Source organism: Melospiza georgiana, chromosome 2, assembly GCF_028018845.1.
Source record: "Melospiza georgiana isolate bMelGeo1 chromosome 2, bMelGeo1.pri, whole genome shotgun sequence".
Classification (NCBI taxonomy): domain Eukaryota; kingdom Metazoa; phylum Chordata; class Aves; order Passeriformes; family Passerellidae; genus Melospiza; species Melospiza georgiana.
Window position 1 is genome coordinate 72,956,313 of NC_080431.1, and position 18,671 is coordinate 72,974,983.

General features: G+C 39.7%; 1 long non-coding RNA gene across 3 annotated transcripts in view; it reads right to left on the reverse strand.

Annotated features, from left to right (window-relative positions):
• Nucleotides 1-285: 285 nt before the first annotated feature.
• Nucleotides 286-18,671, reverse strand: part of LOC131096996 (uncharacterized) — a 121,352-nt gene continuing 102,966 nt past the window's right edge. For all 3 annotated transcript variants that reach the window (XR_009116016.1, XR_009116014.1, XR_009116015.1), the window contains one exon: nucleotides 286-2,290. This is a non-coding gene — a long non-coding RNA (uncharacterized LOC131096996). The remainder of the gene's footprint in view (nucleotides 2,291-18,671) is intronic.

Below are 18,671 nucleotides of genomic sequence, written 5' to 3' on the forward strand. Positions count from 1 at the left end.
GCCATTTACAAAAATACTCAAATCTTTGTAAGAGGCAACAAATATTTCTGTGCATGCTTTCATAAATATCACAGAATAAAAGATTGTGGAGAGAGGTCCATTTTTAAAACGTTTATATGTCAATACGCTCTTAAAGGTGTTTATATGAGGTTTACTTTTCTATTAGGAGAACACTGGAATAAAACAGTTTTGGAGAAATCTTTTTTTTTTACCTGTATTACAATGCAATCACTTACATAAATGGAATGCTTGATTTAAAAACAAATTTCTTTTATTTAACACCGAGACAGCAGTCTTGGGAAAAAGCCCACCCAACAACCCACATGTAAATCTCACTTACTTTTCCCAGAAAACTTTTTTTCTTACAGAATAAGAGAAAAATTACAAAACAAAATGAAGGGAAAGAAGTCAAATTCAAAAGATCTTTCATATCCTCTGGCTACTTTGCTTCATTCTAGTTCTGCAAGGAGATATAGTGCTCTTTCTTATTAGCTGGCACTGCAAGAATTTAAGTGACCCAGCAGTCAACATTTCCCACTGTGGCAAAAACAATTTTGTAATTGTCCTGTGAATTAGGGAAGTGAACTCTAGGAGGATTCTCGCATTGGGTATTTTCTTGGGCGATGAAGTGGAAATAATAGATTTAATGAGAGCAGTGTAACGATGTGGAATACAATTTCATTCTTGAGTAAATTTCACATCTTTTCCAACCAGAAAGTGGATTAACGTAAAGCTTCAAGCAGGGAACTAACCTGGGGATCCTGCAGCTAAACACAAATAACTGAATGGCCAGATTTGCATTTCAGCAGACGTGGATACAACACAGGAACAAATAAACAGGAAACTGTGAAGTGGTTAGAGGCAGAAACTACAGCATTTTTCAGATGCTGTGGGACTCATTCACATAACTACCCCTCTACTGACAATGAAAATTGCTTGATAAGATCTGAACCCCCCACTGAAAAACTGTACCTCAATATGTGCAGGAATAAACTAGGAATTATGCCTGTATAAATCCTGTGCCCCAGGAGCACGTGTACTCCAATTACCCAGCAGTGTCTGGGTGAGTGGGGTGTACTGAAAGATTAAACATAAAGAATCACTGAGTGCCCTCTGCTGTTACCTCAGTCACACTGGGACAATATTCCCACTCTTGCTGTACATGTGCATTAGTCATTGCACTGAAGCGCCCAAGACTCAGCAAAAAGTATTCCCAGGGAAACTCAGGAATGGAGCTATCCATGATGAAGGCATGGTTCTGCACTGTGATTGCTCTGCCCTGCATGGGGAGATTTTTGATTGTCCCTCCATGAAATCCATAAAGGGTGAAACAAATGCCCCCTCAGCAGCAGATGCCACAGCTGTGTCCCTTTTCCTTGCCACCAGCAAGTCCCCTGTCTTCTGACAACCCATCTGGCAACATCCCTTACCAAGGATTAGCAGCAAAGCTGGTTTCCTAAGCAGTTTATGCAATTCATCTTATCCCTTATCAGGCGGTGCAAATGGGAGAAAAAGGGACAGGCAAGACTAAGGCTTACTGTCCTGTGTTGTTCCTTGGCTGCACACCCTGCACTGGACAGGAACATTGTGTACCAGGCATTGCATGCAGAAACATTGGTTTCTGAAGTGCAGAGCAACTTTGTGATCTCAAAAGCAGATAAATATCCAGGAAGATGACCAGAAAAAGAACTAGAAAAATGGAGGCTTGTGAACTTCTCAGTCCACCCGTGTAGGCACTCATTTTATGTGTGATAGCTAGCAGGATAACAGTCCTCTACCTGGTTTACAGGTGTACACTACAAACTGTAGCGACAAGGGAGATCTATGTCTACACATTCCCATTAATTAGGTAACATTTGGGCCACATTGATTTGAATAAGGTACAAGACCCAAAGACATAGCTCGAATTTTGGTGTGTTCTATGAAAGCGAGGAATTGGATGGGAAAATACACACAACGAGCCACAGTTGTTTCAAGATTACCACAGAAATCTTGTTTTGAACAGCTCTAGAAATTGGCATGTATTAGATTTATCTTGGTTGTTATGCTCCACAGGATAACATCCATGACAGCCTGATCCTATTTCTTTGGGAGAATTCTAATAAAAGAGCTCAGGTCCTTTTACTCAGTGTACTTCCTTTAAATTATTATTTTTATGGCTGACTGTCTGTTTGCTGCAATGAAATTATACTTAGGATGCAAACCTTGTAGTACTGGGTACAGAAGAAAAGTTTCAGTAAGCAACTTCTTGGACTTGCTGAGGATTCTTAGGCCTCTCAGAACTGCAAGTCTGAAAAAAAAAAAAAAAGTAAAGCAGTGACATGAAAAAATTGTCCCTTCTTTGGAAATGATAACGTTAAATGTTCTAAAACAGATTTTCAGACTTACTGTCCTACATGACAAGAACACTCTGAATAATAAAGTAATTCTACCTTTGCAAGCTCAGAATAAATTTATTGACCTTTCAAGTATGAAAGACTGATTTTACAAGGGCGTGTAGTGGTAAGATATGGGGTATTGGCTTTAATATGAAAGATGGCATGTTTAGTCTAGATAGAAATTCTTTACTGTGTGGGTGGTGAAGCACTGGCACAGGTTATCCAGAGAAGTTTTGACTGCCTCATCCCTGGAAATGTTCAAGGCCAGGTTTGATGGTGCTTTAAGCAACCTGTCTAGTGGGAGGTGTCTCTGCCCATGGCAGAAGGTTGGAACTCCATGTTCTTTAATGTTTCTTCCAACCCAAATCAGCCCATGATTATATGCTCTATGGATAGATACAAAGAATTTTGAAATTCTAGCTGCTTGTCAAGCCCTTCCTGTCATCTGCTTCAATGTATTCTGAAGCTGATGCCAACAATCAAAAAAGTCAGAAGATCAAGAGCAACTGAGAAGGAGTCAGACTACATTAACAATCTGCCACCAAACCACAAGGTTTGCTCTTGATTCAAGAGAGGAGGCAATGCACAGACCTTCCTTGAACCATTGTCATGGCACATACCATCATCACAGCAAATGCTGTGACATCCAGCAGAGTTTGGATGCTTTAACATCATCTGTGATCAAAGTCTGATAAAAAAAAAATACCTCTTATTTTCTCCAGATATTTCTTCCTGTGGTTTAGTGCTGTCAGCCAGGGTACATACTGATGTGACTGCTCAGACAACAGACAGCACAGCCCTTGCAGCTGTTCAAGCCTCTTCTGGCAAAACAGAGGAATATGCAGGAGAATCAAAGGTATTTAACTCGAATGAAACTCTTTTTGAAAACTCTTGAGATTTGTATTGGGAAACCTTAGATCCTGAAACAGCAGCCCAAGCACTTCTAGTAAACAAGAAAATACCAAAAGACTGTCAGCAACAAGAACATTGTCATTCTCCTTCTCAACCTTCTGGCCATTGGTGGCATCACTCATCTGTCATGCCTCACTGTTAATTTTCATTCCAAGGGCCAACAAAACAGGAAATATTGACTCACAAAAAAACAAGCTAATGATTGTGAAGTAGATCACAGCAGCAGCTGGATTTGCCTTGGAAGCAAATTTCTCCTCTTATATGGTGGAGTATGGCCAGCACAATCTGAAATTAGAACTGGAACTGGAATATGAAAGGAGGTAAGAATATCAAAACAAGTTCTGGTAAGATATCTATCTAATGAACTTACAGCAATTAATGACCTAGGCTTATACTTTGGGATACCTCCTCTTTCCTAGAAAATCTTTAAGAAAACCTGAGAGGAAACAAACCAAGAGAAAAAAAAAACCTATATACAATTTTAGTTGAGTCCTAACAGTTTTCAGGGCCACTTACTAGTTCTTATAGAATAAATTTAATGTGCTGCCTGTATTGCTTTGGTGAATTGTTTCTAGCAAAGCTAACTCTAGTAATTAATCCATCTTTGTACATCATACAATCAGAGCCCTACATCTGTGCTGGGCAGTCGCTGTTCAGTTTTATGGTTCTTGTGTACAATCAGCCTGTCTGATTCAGTGTACAGTAGTGCAAATGAGGGTTCATTGCAGAACATCTAAACATCCTCAAGACTGCTGCATTAGTCTTCTTTCACTCTTCCTCCAAACTGTCCTGTACTTTGCCAGATATTTAGACAGTGAATGGCTATAGAGCTGGACTCCCTTCAGAGGCAATGGACAGAAAACTTTTAAAGGGTCTCCTTCCTTTTTAAATCAGCTTTTGAAAAGAGGCCAGTTTTGTTGCTTGCCAAGGGGTATTTCTTTCTCCCACTGATCTAAAAAGGAATCAAGGTAATTATGTCATGTGCAGCCCTCCACACAGCAAAGCACCAAAATTAGATTAAATGAGTAGTTACTTTAATAAACCAAGTACATCTGCATCTTTCTGATTTCTGTCATTTTAGGGCTATTCAATTATTCCTATGTAAATTCTTAGGGCCACAGGAAGGTACCTTTGCCTGCAGTGGCTGGCACTGAGAGCCTGTACATTAAGCATTAAGACACAGCACAACAATGACACAAGAGCAGTAGCAAGTTATTTAAATGACAGTGATGTGAAACCAGATAGACATTGAAAACATCATCTGTAGGATCATCATGGAAAACAAAATAAGAGATAGAGTCAATAAACCAGAAATACATTATTTCCCTTACTTTGAGCACAGAAACATGACCACTTTTCTCCAATTCATGTTCCCCTCTCCCAAAAAGAAGATTCTTGATCTAAAGTAATCTAGTAATACAAGCAGCTAGCACTTGCATACCACTTTTCCACTTCAAGTAATTTTGCAAATGTTACTAAGTTAGTTAATATTCTCCTGAGAAGGAGGTATGTAACACTGTCAGTATTAATGTGTTCAAATAATAAATTTTAGGTTATATTAAATTTTTGTTTTTCAGCTTCAGCTGTTTAAAAATAAAAATATCCTAGTTTATGTCACAGGCAGTTTGAGTATCTCTGATATTTGAGTCAAAAATTGTCAAAAGGAAGATTTTTAAATCATTACATTTTATATCATATTAAATGAATAAATTTTCTATTCCTTAGTGATCATCTTTATCCTCCCAAGATGTCTTGATACAAGCCTTATAAACCCTTAAGTGAGAAATAGTCCTAGCAAATTTAACAGGAATTTTCCAATATGTGAAAAACAGGAAAGATTAGGACAGAATACTAAGGTCAGTAGAAACCCTCTCAGCTTAGTATCTCATTTGAGAGAAAGATTCCTCTTGCACAAAACATGGATTGGAAGCCCTATTGTGTTTTGGGGAATATTTTTGTAGGTATTTTCCTCGAGAATAAAATAATGCAGATAAACTTCTGATTCCCTACAGCGAACTCTAAAGGTCTATATTTTGCCATGGCATCATGCTTATGTCTTTCAAACAAAGAGCACTTAAGCTAAATTTTCTTCTCAATACAACAAACTTACCACAGGTTTATCTGGGAAGCTGACACATAGATGGTGGCACTGTCTTGTCTTTAAGCAGTGTTGCACCACTCAATGACAACCACAGCATCCATGAAATGTTATCATGCTCTATCTGACTACAGCAAATGGTAAGCGTATACATTTCAATGAGAATTAGAGAATTATTTTCTCAAAACATAACCTTTGTAGTTTTCTCTTTCACAGCTGAAAACTGCTAAAATGTCACCTAAAATCATTATTTGCCTTATGGTTTTAATAAATCCTTACAAAGAAATTAAGCAGCCTACGCACTGAATCATGACCAGCTTTTTCCATTTATTTATTAACAGATGCCCAACGGTGTTAAATAGAGAGTGTTCTTCCTTCTCTCAGCATAATTGCATAATTTACCATATGCAAGAATTCTGTGTTTTGTAGGAGATGCTTCTGATGGAATAAATCTCACCATGATATATATTTTAAAAAAAATGCCCAAAGTCTAAACTCCATGCAGTAATAAGATTTTATTAGAGCTTGTAAAACTTGTATGTACTCAACAGAGAAATTACTAAGGATTGATTTGGGTAAATTCTGGAGTTTTAAAACAAAGAAAAAAATTATTTAGTATTTCCTTGATAGTAACTATACACCATACCATGTTTGGCCAAGCAGGTTTCAGTTTGTTGACACAAATTGGATGTGGAAGTAAGACTGCAACAAAAAATATTTAACTCAAAAAATCCTATTCTAAGTGAGAGTTTGGTAAAAAGGCAAGACATTAAGAAATAGAAGACATATCCATGAGGAAGAATATTTTTCTCTTTTACCAAGTCTCTTATAGATATTTAGAGATATGGAAGAGAAAGACCACAAATGTTAGGCTATCTACAGGGTCACTTTCCATATCAGAGCCAAACTCTATTTCATCCTGCCCACAGTCTGCAGAGCCAGCCAAAATATAAAACATCACCTTCATTAAGAATTCACAGGCTTGAGAGACATATTACTCTTCCTTTTCTTCCCTTTTTTTTTTTTTTTTTGCTTAAATATGAATTTACAGTTATTGTTGAAAAAGTTTTGGAAATTGTCTTCCACATTCTCTTTTTATCAAATATCATTTGTGATAAATGATAGAGCCATAAAAATGTTTCAATATAATGAAAGTTTTTTGTTTATTTCTCAAAGGCTTTTGGGAAAGTAAAAATCTTAGATAAATAGGAAAACTCTTAAGAAGGGGAAAAAAAGCAGTTCTCAAAACCTTTTTCTCAGAACAAAGGGTCAGTTTCTAAGAGAAATGGTATTGGGTTTTGCATGCTCAGGTTTGGTAGCAGGGCAGCTGCAGGGACAGCTTCTGCGAGAAGTTGCTGGAAGCTTCCTCCATGTCTGGCAGCAACAATCCCAGGAGGCTCCAAGATGGAGGTAGGCTGGGGCTGGACCCATTAGAAAAGATGGTAACATATCTATGATAACACCTTTAAATAATAAAAAAAAGTTGTTGTGCAGATGTAACTGGGGCCAGAGAAGAGCAGGGTGAGAATATGTGAGCGGAGCAGCCCAGCAGCCCCCGAGGTCAGTGCAGAAGGAGGGCAGGAGGTGCTCCAGGTGCCAGAGCTGGGATTCCCCTGCAGGCCATGGTGCAGACCATGGAGAAACAGCTGTACCCTGGAGCCCATGGAGTCCATGGGGATGCAGAGATCCACCTGCAGCCCAGGGAGGAGACCCATGCTGGAGCAGGTGGATACTGGAGAGCAGGCTGTGAACCAGTGAAAGACCTGTGGTGGAGCAGGCTCCTGGCAGGGACCTGCACACCCATGGAGCCCATTCTGGAGCAGGTTTCCTGGTAGGATTTGTTCCCTGTGGGAGACCCACACTACATCAGCATGTCCTTCAAGGAGTGCACCCCATGGAAGAGTTGGCTGTGGGAGGGATCCTGTGCTGGAGCAGGGGAAGGACTCCTCTCCCTCAGCAGGGAAATAATGACCATAACCCCCTTTCCCCATCTCCCTGTGCTGCTGAAGGGGAAGAGCTAGAGCTGGAAAGGAGGGAGGGGTGAGGGGAATGCTTTAATAACATCTTATAAGGTCTTACTTCCCATGATCCTACTCTGATTTTGTTAATAATAAATTCAAGTAATAGCTCTGATTCAAGTCTGTTTTGCCCACAACAGTACGTGGTGAGTGATCTCTCTCTGTCCTTAACTCATGAACCTTTCATTAAATTTTCTCTCCCCTATCCAGATGTGGAGAGGAGTGATAGAGAGGCTTTGGGGATTGCCTGGCATCCAACCAGGGTCAACACATTATATGTAACTGGATATTTTCCTTTATATAAAAAAAAACATCTTGCCAGTCACAGCTGTAGAATCAAATGTATTGCTAAAAAACATCTTTTCTCTTTCCATGCAGCGAACCCCTATTTTCAATTCTTTATTTTTGTTAATAACTCTGGCCTACATTTACCAAGACACTTTGCAAAATATTTCCTCAATTCTTTAAAACAACCCCTGGAAAAGAAACCATTCACTCAGCATTCAGGAACTTAACGTTTCTTCTGGACAAGAAATTGTTCTTTTTTTTATAATGTTCAAGATCCTTTCAGGAAAAACGTGTATGTGTTTATGTGTCTCTTACTGGTATTGAAACACGTTTTGGCACAAGGAGTCAAACCCCTTCCCACATCTCACTCACTTTGAATCTGCATTGCTTGTTCCAGCTCTGTAGACCATGACAGTGTATTCAGATTATTTGTGGGGATATATCCAGCCACACAGATTTTTAACCATATGCTGAGTAGCTGGGCCAATTCAATCATGTTTGCATGGTGCTAAAGTGAATCTATAATATCTCTCAATGGCAGTTGCATCTCTCTTTTTCTTATGTTCCACACAGACACACAAAGACACACAGACATCAGCATGGTCTACTTGCTCTGCCAATCAGCCACTCCTGACATCTAAATAAATACTTGTGAGATGCTGTATTGAGCCTCTGCCCTTGCCAGACAGGGATATACATGAAGGAAGCAAACAAGGAATAATGTGCCTCACATGCAAAAACTGTTTTGTTTCGCATGCTGTGAATGCAGAGCAAAAGAAAGGAAGATCAGGTGTAAAACACCGTGCAGTCACCTCGGGGTCCTGCATTGCTGTACTGATAGATACAAAAAACTGCAAGACAGAAAGGATTTAGAACCAATCCCAAGCTCATGTGGAGCACAGTTTCACCAGCCCTCAACAATGCCTAATATATTCATAATATAAAACATCTACAAACTGTTCACAAATTGCATTTTCAGTCCCAGAGTCAGTTTCTAGGAATCAGCTGGTGACCCCACTGCAGTAGTCCCATGTCTCTTCAAAGATGAGTGCACAAGCTATGGCACAAGCTGTGACAGTCAAGTTATAAATGAGTGATAAGTAGGAAACTAAAGTTATTTTTTGAATTGTGATGTAGTTGGGTATCATCCCTGCACAGCCATGCACTAAGGTCATAAATTCCCTGGGCTATCCAGAAGCTGATCATCTAAAGGGATGAGCCCATGGAACGGTTTGAGACAAAGAACCAGCTTGCTGACTGCCTGGACCATCACAACTGAGTGCTGCTACAGGTGGCAATTTCAGACACTTCTAGAGATTCCCTGGGCAGCTCCTGCTGTGTGCAGCCCACACTGCACACCTGAAGGAAGGTGGACAGCTGATCTCTTCCCTCCAGCCCCATCCTTATGTGGCCCTTGCTTCTGGAGAGGTCATGGTCAGCATGCATCAGACATCTCTAAACAGCCAGTATTAACTGTCCTTGTACAAATGGTGTGCTGGCTCTGTCTGGGATGGTGTTAATCTTCATGTTGGGAGAGTATTTGATATGTGGTTATGCAAAATTAAGATATTAAATGCATGCATCTCCAGTCCAGCTGGAGATGTCACTGTGAGGATCTGTGCAAGAGAATCCCTTTGCCAGCTGGTCACCTACCAACAGTCCTGAAGCTTAGGAGATTTGATAGCTCATGGAAGTGTTACCTAAGCCAAGATCTGAATTAAGGAGGATTTTCTCTCTAACAAACACTCTGCCATGATTTCCTCTGAAACAAAAGGCAATTTGCATCAAAATTCCTGCCACTCACAGAAGCATCTGCACTCTCTGTTTTATATGAGGTCTCACTATCCTGTCTTTTAAAATTTATGATTAATGGTGCATCTTCATCTGGAGTGATTAAAGCCAGACCATCCAGAACTATCAAATAGAAGGGGAGGGGAGGCTCAGAAGCTGGGGCTACAGTAATACAGCCAAACCAGTGACAGAAGAATTGTATGAGATGGGGATAAAGTGGCTGTGGTGAGGGAGATGTGTGATCAAATCAGGATGCCAAGTTGACAGGTCTGATCAGAGTCACAGTAAAGGAGCCACCTGAAAAATGCCTCAAACAGACTGACAGGAAAGTTTGAGTTTAAAAGTGCTACTAGAAGTGGGACATTGTCCACTGAGGTTCCTCACTGCTCATCAATGCAAGGACTGACAGCCCTTCCAAAAGCTGGCCCTAAGCCCACGTAGCTAAACTTCAACAAAGGACCATGTCCTCAGGCCCCACCAAAACAGTAAATCCCTAAAAAACAGGCCTTCTAGCCAAGATGCTTGGAAACTCCACCTTATATCACTAATATTTCCTGATTAAGATAATTAATAAACATTTTATCTTATTTTGTTCCTCATCAACTTTCAAGCCATTACCAAAGGCAAAATAAATAATGATCTTAATTATTCTCTGTTGCACAATAATTTACTAAGAATAACTCTTGTCACCTTTTATATCCAGTAATTTATTATAAAATCTCCCAGCAACCACAATTTTTTGTTATTCAGATGCTTGGAGGTTTGCTGTAAAGATGGAAAATAATAGATGTCCTGCCATTTGAGACAATTCGCTACAGAGAGACAAGCCTATCTTACCACTCCCCCTTGAAGCAGTAGCAAATAATTAATTTCTGATTCCAATATTGCTAGTTCTGTCAAAGATTTTCCTTTTTGTATAATTCAGAGCAAGCTCTTCTTCCCAAATCTTGTAACTTAAACTACTTTATTCTCAAACTGATCCTCAGTGGCAGAGATCCTGAAATATAAAAATAGCTACTGGTTTATCTTGACTCAGTGTTCATGCAGATTTTTTCCCACTTTTATCTAAAGATAAATAAATAAAGTTCTGGAAAAATCCAACAAGTGTTAGAATATACAGCATGTTAAGCCACTGCAAAAACCTCAAGTATTTAATCCATAATAATTCGATACATAATAATTGCATATTGCTATCATGACAGGGTCTAAAAATAGAAATTGTTTCATATGGTTCTAGACTGGTGATTGTTTAACTGAAATACTGTTTAACTTGAAATACTTGATTTTTAAAAAACAGGGTTTAGTGTGAATAATTTTTATGTGCAGAAAGTAAGAACGTTACTGTAGACATGTATGTGTAAAAACCATAATTCCAGATTTATGCACTGTTATATTTTATGATAACTACATCACTATGCCAGTTAATTTCTTGTGTGTTTAAGAGACATGAAAAGACAATGAGTGGAAGCAATGTGCAGTGTTGGGCTTTTGTGTCTGCATGCAAATAGCAGCATTGCACTAGGCTGGCAGGAGCCCAGGTGATCAGTGCTTTTCATCACCCAGCCCTGCTCTGTCATCTCTTGGGCTTGGCCACCATACTCCCTGTACAGATTCCTGGTGCCACTGGCACACCCAGGGGACATGGAGAGCTACTTGCACCCATCCTCTGGAGGGTCACCAGCTGCTGAATGGCAGGAAAGTGGCGTATTTATTGAGTTGTTTTTTACTTATTTATTTCTTTTTTAATAAATTGCCTTCTCCGCACATCTGTTCCCTACCCTACTCAAGGAAGCCATAAGTGAACAATTTCAGGAATAATTTTCAAAAGCCAGCTCTGCTAGACAGGGTGATATTAAAAAAGCAGCACTCAAAAGACTGAAACATTCCCTGTGTCTTCCTCTCTCTCTTTGAAGTTATCATATCATCCTGGGGCCTAGCATTAAACCTGAAGAAGTGCTGGGGTTAAAATCTGCTTAATTACACCAGGTCATTCACAACCCATTCTCCAACTAGGCTGCTGTATGTTGGGGTGGAACAAATATTAGAATTATCAGTCTAAATGTCTTTGACTTTTCATCAAAATCTATTGTAGTGAAGACTTAGAAGTCCTCCTGGGTAGGGGCAGCTGAAGAGGATTATACATCTTCAGAGGTGAGGAAAGTCTATGTGTGGGCAGCAATCCCATCCATATGCACTCTCAAAAATTGAAATTCTCGGTCCAGTTGAGCTTGCCTGCATCTGTGGACAATCACCATCTTTTCTGCAAATGCACCATAGACTTCTGAGACATTTTTAATAACTTATTCTGAGGAAAATTGAGATGTGAATAGATTCCCTTGATGCATTTCTACTCTGCCAAACAGACATTCAAACTTGTTCAGTATGAAGAGCAGAGCGTTGATTTAAAACAGTCAGTTGGAAGTAAAATAGAGAGAAAAAAAATTAGAGTAAAAAAAATAAAGGAAAAGCAGAAGGAGAAACAACAGTCAAATTGAGAGAAACAAATGCTGTCAAGAGGAGCAGGAGTATTTGCCTTGCTGTTGTTGTTCTGTTACATTATCTGTTGATTTAAATTCTATTTAAAATGAATGCAATTTTAATTCAACATGGAGGAATACAGAAGAAGGCAGTGTAACTTTAGTTCTTGTGGTCTCAATTGTTATGTAATTTGAATCTTTCCCTGGAAAGAAAGAGGGCCCCCTCCTTTTGGCTATATTGGCAAACTTTTTTGCTTGCCAGTAAGAGGCGGGCACAGATCAGAAAGCAGATAATGACATTGCAGAATGCCTCACAGCTGTCCATAAGAAATACTCTGGTAAAGCAGTTCAGGAATCACAAACTGGGCCACAAAACTGTAAGGTCAGTTAAGAGTTCTTGAGATATATACCTGAGAGATTTTATATTTTTCTATGAGGTGAAAATGTCTAGGTTTGAATTCCTGCAAGGGGAAGGTGATCCTTCTTTTCTACTCAGCTTGGATGAGTCACATCTGGAGTTCTGTGTCCAGTGTTTGCCTTCCCAGCACAAGGTACGCTCAGACACACTGGAGTGGCAAAAGGCCAGGAAGAAGATGCAGATCTTGCAGCATCTGTCATACAATGAAAGAACAAAAGAGCTGGGACTGTTCAGCCTGAAGAAGAATTGAGCTAAAGAGGATCTTATTAATTGTGTAGAAATACCTGGTGGGGTGTGTAGAGAGAATGGAGCTGAACTCTTCTGTGTGGTACCCTGTGACAGCACCAGAGCAAATGGGCACAAATTAAAATACAGAATATTCTATTTAAGTTTAAAAACCTTCTTTTTTTTTCCTCTGAGAATGGTCACACAATGAAAGAAGTTGCCCTGAGAGACTGTGAATTTTCTATCCTTGGAGATATTCATAACCTGCCTAGTTAGAGCCCTGAGCTATGTATTCCACAGAACCCTGGATTTGCATGCAAGGGTAGGCTTCCTACCCCAATTCCATTCTGTGATTCCATTAAAAAATCAAATGAAAAGAGAAATTCAAAATTATCTGAAAATAACAAGGTTACAGCCACAAAAATCTCACAATAAAAATGTGAAATAGGAATGCTGATATTTTTAATCCAGCCTGAGCTGCATTAGCTCTGAGACTCACACGAGTAATTTTTCAGCACAAATTGCCTATAAATGTACCAGTTATTATGTAAAGAAATATTTCTTACAAAATCTGGGGATAATAATCCAGACAACAAGGAGCTTACCCAAGCATTGGAAAGAATCTGGATGAGCCCATAGTGTACCCAATGGGAGTTTTTATTGGCAATATACATACTGAAAGTTTAATAGAGGACTTGATATTTTGACGTCTTTTCTAGTAGGAATCACTCAGAACAAGAGAACAGAAAGGATCTCCTCTTGCTGGAGACTTTCATGTGTACATTTGGAAGGTACATTTAATCTGAATGACACTGCTATATTAATGACTTTTTGCTTTCTATGTTTTCTTAAGCCAAAATTACTAAATGTGCTTCTTTTGTTTCTGAAGGGAAGCTGCTATTCAGTCACTAAGTTAAAGGATCGTTTCTGAAGAGTTAGATAAAGGCTGTTTTTCTGTCCTTGTTTTAAAACTGAATGGTCTTTAAAACAGAAGAAACAGTATTAAATTTTCATTTAAAAACAGCTTAAGCAAAGTAGGAGTTGTAGGGCTGCAGTATTGTACAAATCATACAGCAGCACATGTATATAAGAAATCCTACATAAGATCCCCTTTCCATCTGCAGTGCAAAACAAATCCTTCAGAACCATGGTGAAACGTTGCCATTTTTAAGAGCTGATCACTGAGGTAGCTGGTGCATTGTATAGCCAAGAATACAAAAGTTAACCCAGTGTATGCACAAGGTAAAAATAAGAGTCTAACTCTTACTCCACTTACACCAGCTTTAATCAAGCATGAATGACACCTTTGGTGGTAATTCCTCTGTTGGTCTGGTGAAGGCTTCCTATCTTCACTCTCCCACTAAACACAGCACCAGGGTAAAGGTAGGAAAGCAAGGGACAGCTCTTTGTTCAGCTTTATCTGATTTTGTTCCTCTGCAAATTCAGCCTTCACTTTTCACAAGGCTGCCTAGGAAGGGCTAGTTAGGGCACTTCATTGCAAGGTGGGATGGTGCATATGGCACGTGCCTTCATGCCAAAACTGCAAACACTTTCCCAGCTTTTGCAGAATGAACCACAGAAACAAGAAGAAAATACCAGACCACACTTGTGAATGCAAATACAGATGTCATCAGGCATCTAAATAATCCCAGTGTGCCATCAGCTTTGAAATCTGTTTATCAACACTGTGCCTTAAGTTTTTCTCAAATGCCTTATTAGCATAGATACAGCCAGCATGGCAAATCAACCTCAACACAAAAACAGTTGCTCCCCAGAGGACAATAGAAATTAAAATAAGCTACTGATGTCTTTAAACACAGTATCACATTGAGGAAATGAAGCCAAAATAATTTTGATTAAAAAAGTCTCATCAGATGCTTCACCTTCACTGGTTTCTTCAATGACTTTTTAGGTCAGGTTTTTCTCATTCATCCTAGCTACTTTATTGAAATAAGATCTTTCTAGCTGCATTTTTCTTACAAGTTACATTGTGCAAGTTAATTGAGCATATTACTGTCTCTTGATAGATAATATGATCTGAATTTTACTGGAAAAATTGAAAGTATAGCACAGTTTTGAAAACAGTATAAGACATTAGAACCTACAATTTTACCTGGTCTTAAGTATTTTTTGCAATTAGTTAACAAACTGTATAATTACCTCATGACTTACATTTGTTATCCATGATTCCTTTAATAATGTTTCTTCTATTTTCAGAATTCATTCAGAAATTTCAGGGAAACAAACTGGATTTTTATGTGTATATTCTTTAAAGGCGCAAGAAAATTAAGTCTGTTCAGGGGACAAAATGTATATCCCTGAGTTCCTAAACAAAACTTGAAGAGATTTTAGCCAGATCCAGGAAGATTAGAAGAAGATCCTCTGTGTTCCAAATAGTGAGAATCAGTTTCAATGTAGAAATCAGGTACAGAAAGAGGAACATGAAGGACTGTTTGAAATTACTCCTTTGTGCAGAAGTGATTAAAAATGAGTGTGGGTGAATGAAATGAAATGAAGAATGAAATCAGTGAGGTCAGAAACCAGGAAGGAAACAAGGCAGGATGGAGAGATATCAGCCAGCTTCAGCAATTTTGGTGGGCAGACCCTGGCTGGACACCAGCCGCACTTCTATCATTCCCTTCCTCAAACAGACAGGGGAGAGAAGATACAAAGATAGGCTCATAGGTCAACATGAGGACAGGGAGAGATCACTCATCAATTACAAAACCAAATTGACTCCCCATTTTCCCTACTTTCTATTTTCTCTTCTTCCTGCCCCCCTAGAGGCACAGGGGAACAAGTAAGGCAGGCTGCAGTCAGTACATCACGCATTTTCTCTGCTGCTCCTTCTCCTCAGGGGAAAGGCTCCTCACACTCCTCCCCTACTACAGACCTGGGCTTCTCCCACAAGAGACAGTCCTCCATCAACTTCTACAAGGTGAGTCCTTCCCACAGGCTGCAGTTCATCACAAACTGCTCCAGTGGATCCCTTCCTTGAGGTGCAGTCCTTCAGGAACAGGCTGCTCCAGTGTGGATCACCTACAGGGTCAAACATCCTGCCAGCAAATCTGCTCTAACCTGGCTCCTGTCTCCATCAGGCCACAAGTCTTGCCAAGTGCCTGCTCCAGTGCTGGCTTCCCATAGGGTGCTACAGCATGGGATCCTCCATGGGCTGCAGGGACACATCTACCTTGTCATGGTCTGCACCACAGGCTGCACGGGGATCTCTGCTCTGGCACCTGGAGCAGCTGCACTCCATCTTTCTGCACTGACCATGGGCTCTGCAGGGCTGTTCCTCTCACATGTTCTAATTACCTTTTCCCTTCCTGCACTACTTCCATTGCTGGCAGGCTCAGCCTTGGCCAGCAGCAGTTCTGTCTTGGAGCCGGCTGGCATTGACTCCACTGGACGCAGGAGAAGCTTTTAGCAGTTTCTCACAAACATCACCTCTATAGATCCCTCTCTACCAAAATCTGGCCCCACAAACCCAGTCCAACAATGCAAGTAGGTAGGAGTGAACAGTGAAGAAATAGAGATACACATTGAGGTGTGGTGGGAGGAAAGAGACAACACCTGAATCCAGAAGTGTGAAAAGTAAAAAAAGAGTTTGCAAAAGTTGAAAAAAAAAAATTCATCTAAATGGGGGTAGAACCAAAAGTCAGATGAGAAGTCATCATTCTCTTAAAAGTACAGTACTGTTGCTGATGAAAAAATCAGCAGGCTTCTGTTTTCTGAGGCAGAACTAGCAGAATATCATTTGGCTACTGGGAAGAATATTAAATGCTATCCTCCATTCTACTGTTTTACAACATATGCCAAGAGAAATTAAAGCTGTTTGGAAATTAGGGATAAGTTCCGTGGGGGAAAGAGGCAATCAATGTGTAGTATGCCTAACTGGCTGTAAAATTATACATGACAACTAACATGGAGCGTAGCAGACACAGCAAAAAATATTTCAGGAAAAGTCACTCTCAGGTTTGAACGGGTCCAGGCATGACAAGAACATACCAGATACACAACTTTGCATACTGCTTGGAGTGTGCATATCACAGAATGGAATTGCAGAGTGGTTTGGGTAGGAAGGGACCTTACAGGTCATCTAGTTCCAAAGGGCAGGGACACTTTTCACTAGACCAGGTTGCTTCAAGCCCCATCCAACCTGCCCTTGAACATTTCCGGGGTGGAGCATCCATCACTTCTCTGGGCAACTTTTGCCTCACTACCCCTGAGTGAAGATTGTAATCTAAATCTCTGCTCTTTTAGTTTAAAACAATTCCCCTATCACTACATGCCCTTGAAAAAAGCCCTTCTTCATATTTCTTGTATGTGTGTGTCTGTCTGCAACTTTGCACAAGACAGACATGGAAATGTTTATTGTAGGTGTCACAAAGTCAACACAGTGCAGTAGAATGTAGTCCACACATGAAGGAAGGCAGAGCCATTTTGGTTTCCAGACAGAGAAATTGCACACCACTTACTCTTGGAGGAGTACTAAGTTGGTATTGTGTCGTGTTGCTGTTTGCCAGTCTGCCAAAAAAAATCAGCATGGATTTGTGGCTATGTTTGTGAATTAGGGGGAGAGGCAGATTTTGTGGTGGAGGTAGCTATTTATCATCACTCTTATAGACATGTCTAGCTCCTGTCTACTGCAGATCATCTATATCAGATGTAGATTTTAAAGCAATGTTTGTGATTCTGAGAAAGCACACAACTAGGTAACAATTTAGAAAGATTACCAAGGAAAGTATTAGCTGAATGTAATTGATCTATTCCAAATAATGCCCATTCACCAAGTGGCAAGTTTAAATACAAATCCTTCTGGTGTGCAACAGCAATGATTTTTTTTTTGACTGGTTTATTTTCATCCCTCATAGGCAACGGTTTCCTCCTTGTGCACATAACATTGCACATTCCAGGATCTTCTCACATTCTTCCATCCTCCCATAGGTAAGGGCTTACCTTTCATCACCTGTTTCTGGAGTCCCCCACAACTCCCTTTAATTCTAACTAACCTGTCAGGAGGTCTGGAGGATACCTGTGTCTGTTGGAAGTCATAAGTTTGTATTTCTTTCTCCATAAGTGTCAGAGGCATCCATTGCCTCTCCAGACCCTCCTCCCCCTGTAGCCATACATTTGCTTTTACTCCCACCATACTTGTTCCCATCTTTTACCCACAAAACCACTTACAACTCAAATATCTCATTTCTCTCCATAGCATCCTAGCATCATAGAATCATAGAAGTATTTAAGTTGGAAAACAACCATTGAGCCCAACCTAAGTTAACATTAAGTCCATCAATGAATCATAGCAGGATTGGAAGAGACCCTTAAAGGCTATCCAGTCCAACACCCCTGCCATGGACAAAGACATTTTCAACTAGATCAGGTTGCTCAGAACTCCATCCAAACTGACCCTGAATATCTCCAGGAATGGGGCATCTACCACCTCTATGGGAAATCTGTGCTAATGTTTCACCACTTTGACACATATTTTTGTTCCTTATATCTAGTCTAAATCTGCCTTCTTTTAGGTTGAAACCTTTATGTCTTATCCTATCTCAACAAGCCCCACTTGAAAGTTTGTGCCCATATTTTATACAGGCTCACTTCTGAAAGGCTGCACTAATGTCTCTCTGGAGCCTTGTCTCACACTGAAATATCAATGAAAACTGTAAGCTTAGGACATGAACTGCAGCTGGGCAAACCTGGACATGCAATCTTCTTCCTACTGAGAGACCTGTCTTTATGCTGTCTTGACTATGGTCCTTACTTAAGAATAATCTATAGCCATTTTATAATCCTCTGCAATTTTTTATTCAAGACATATTAACATATAATTTGATTGGGTTTTTATTTATATTTTAAAATAAAATATAATTATATTGTATTTTAAATAATTTTTTGTCAGGTAATGGGCATTTATAAATGAGATATACAACTGAATAAAACACCTGAATGAGTGTTTGATGAGTGTTATCAGTGTGTCTGATTATTGACAGGATGATCACTGCATAATCATGCTTTCTCTGAGGTCTTTGGGAGGCAACACATATCACTTCGTGTCAC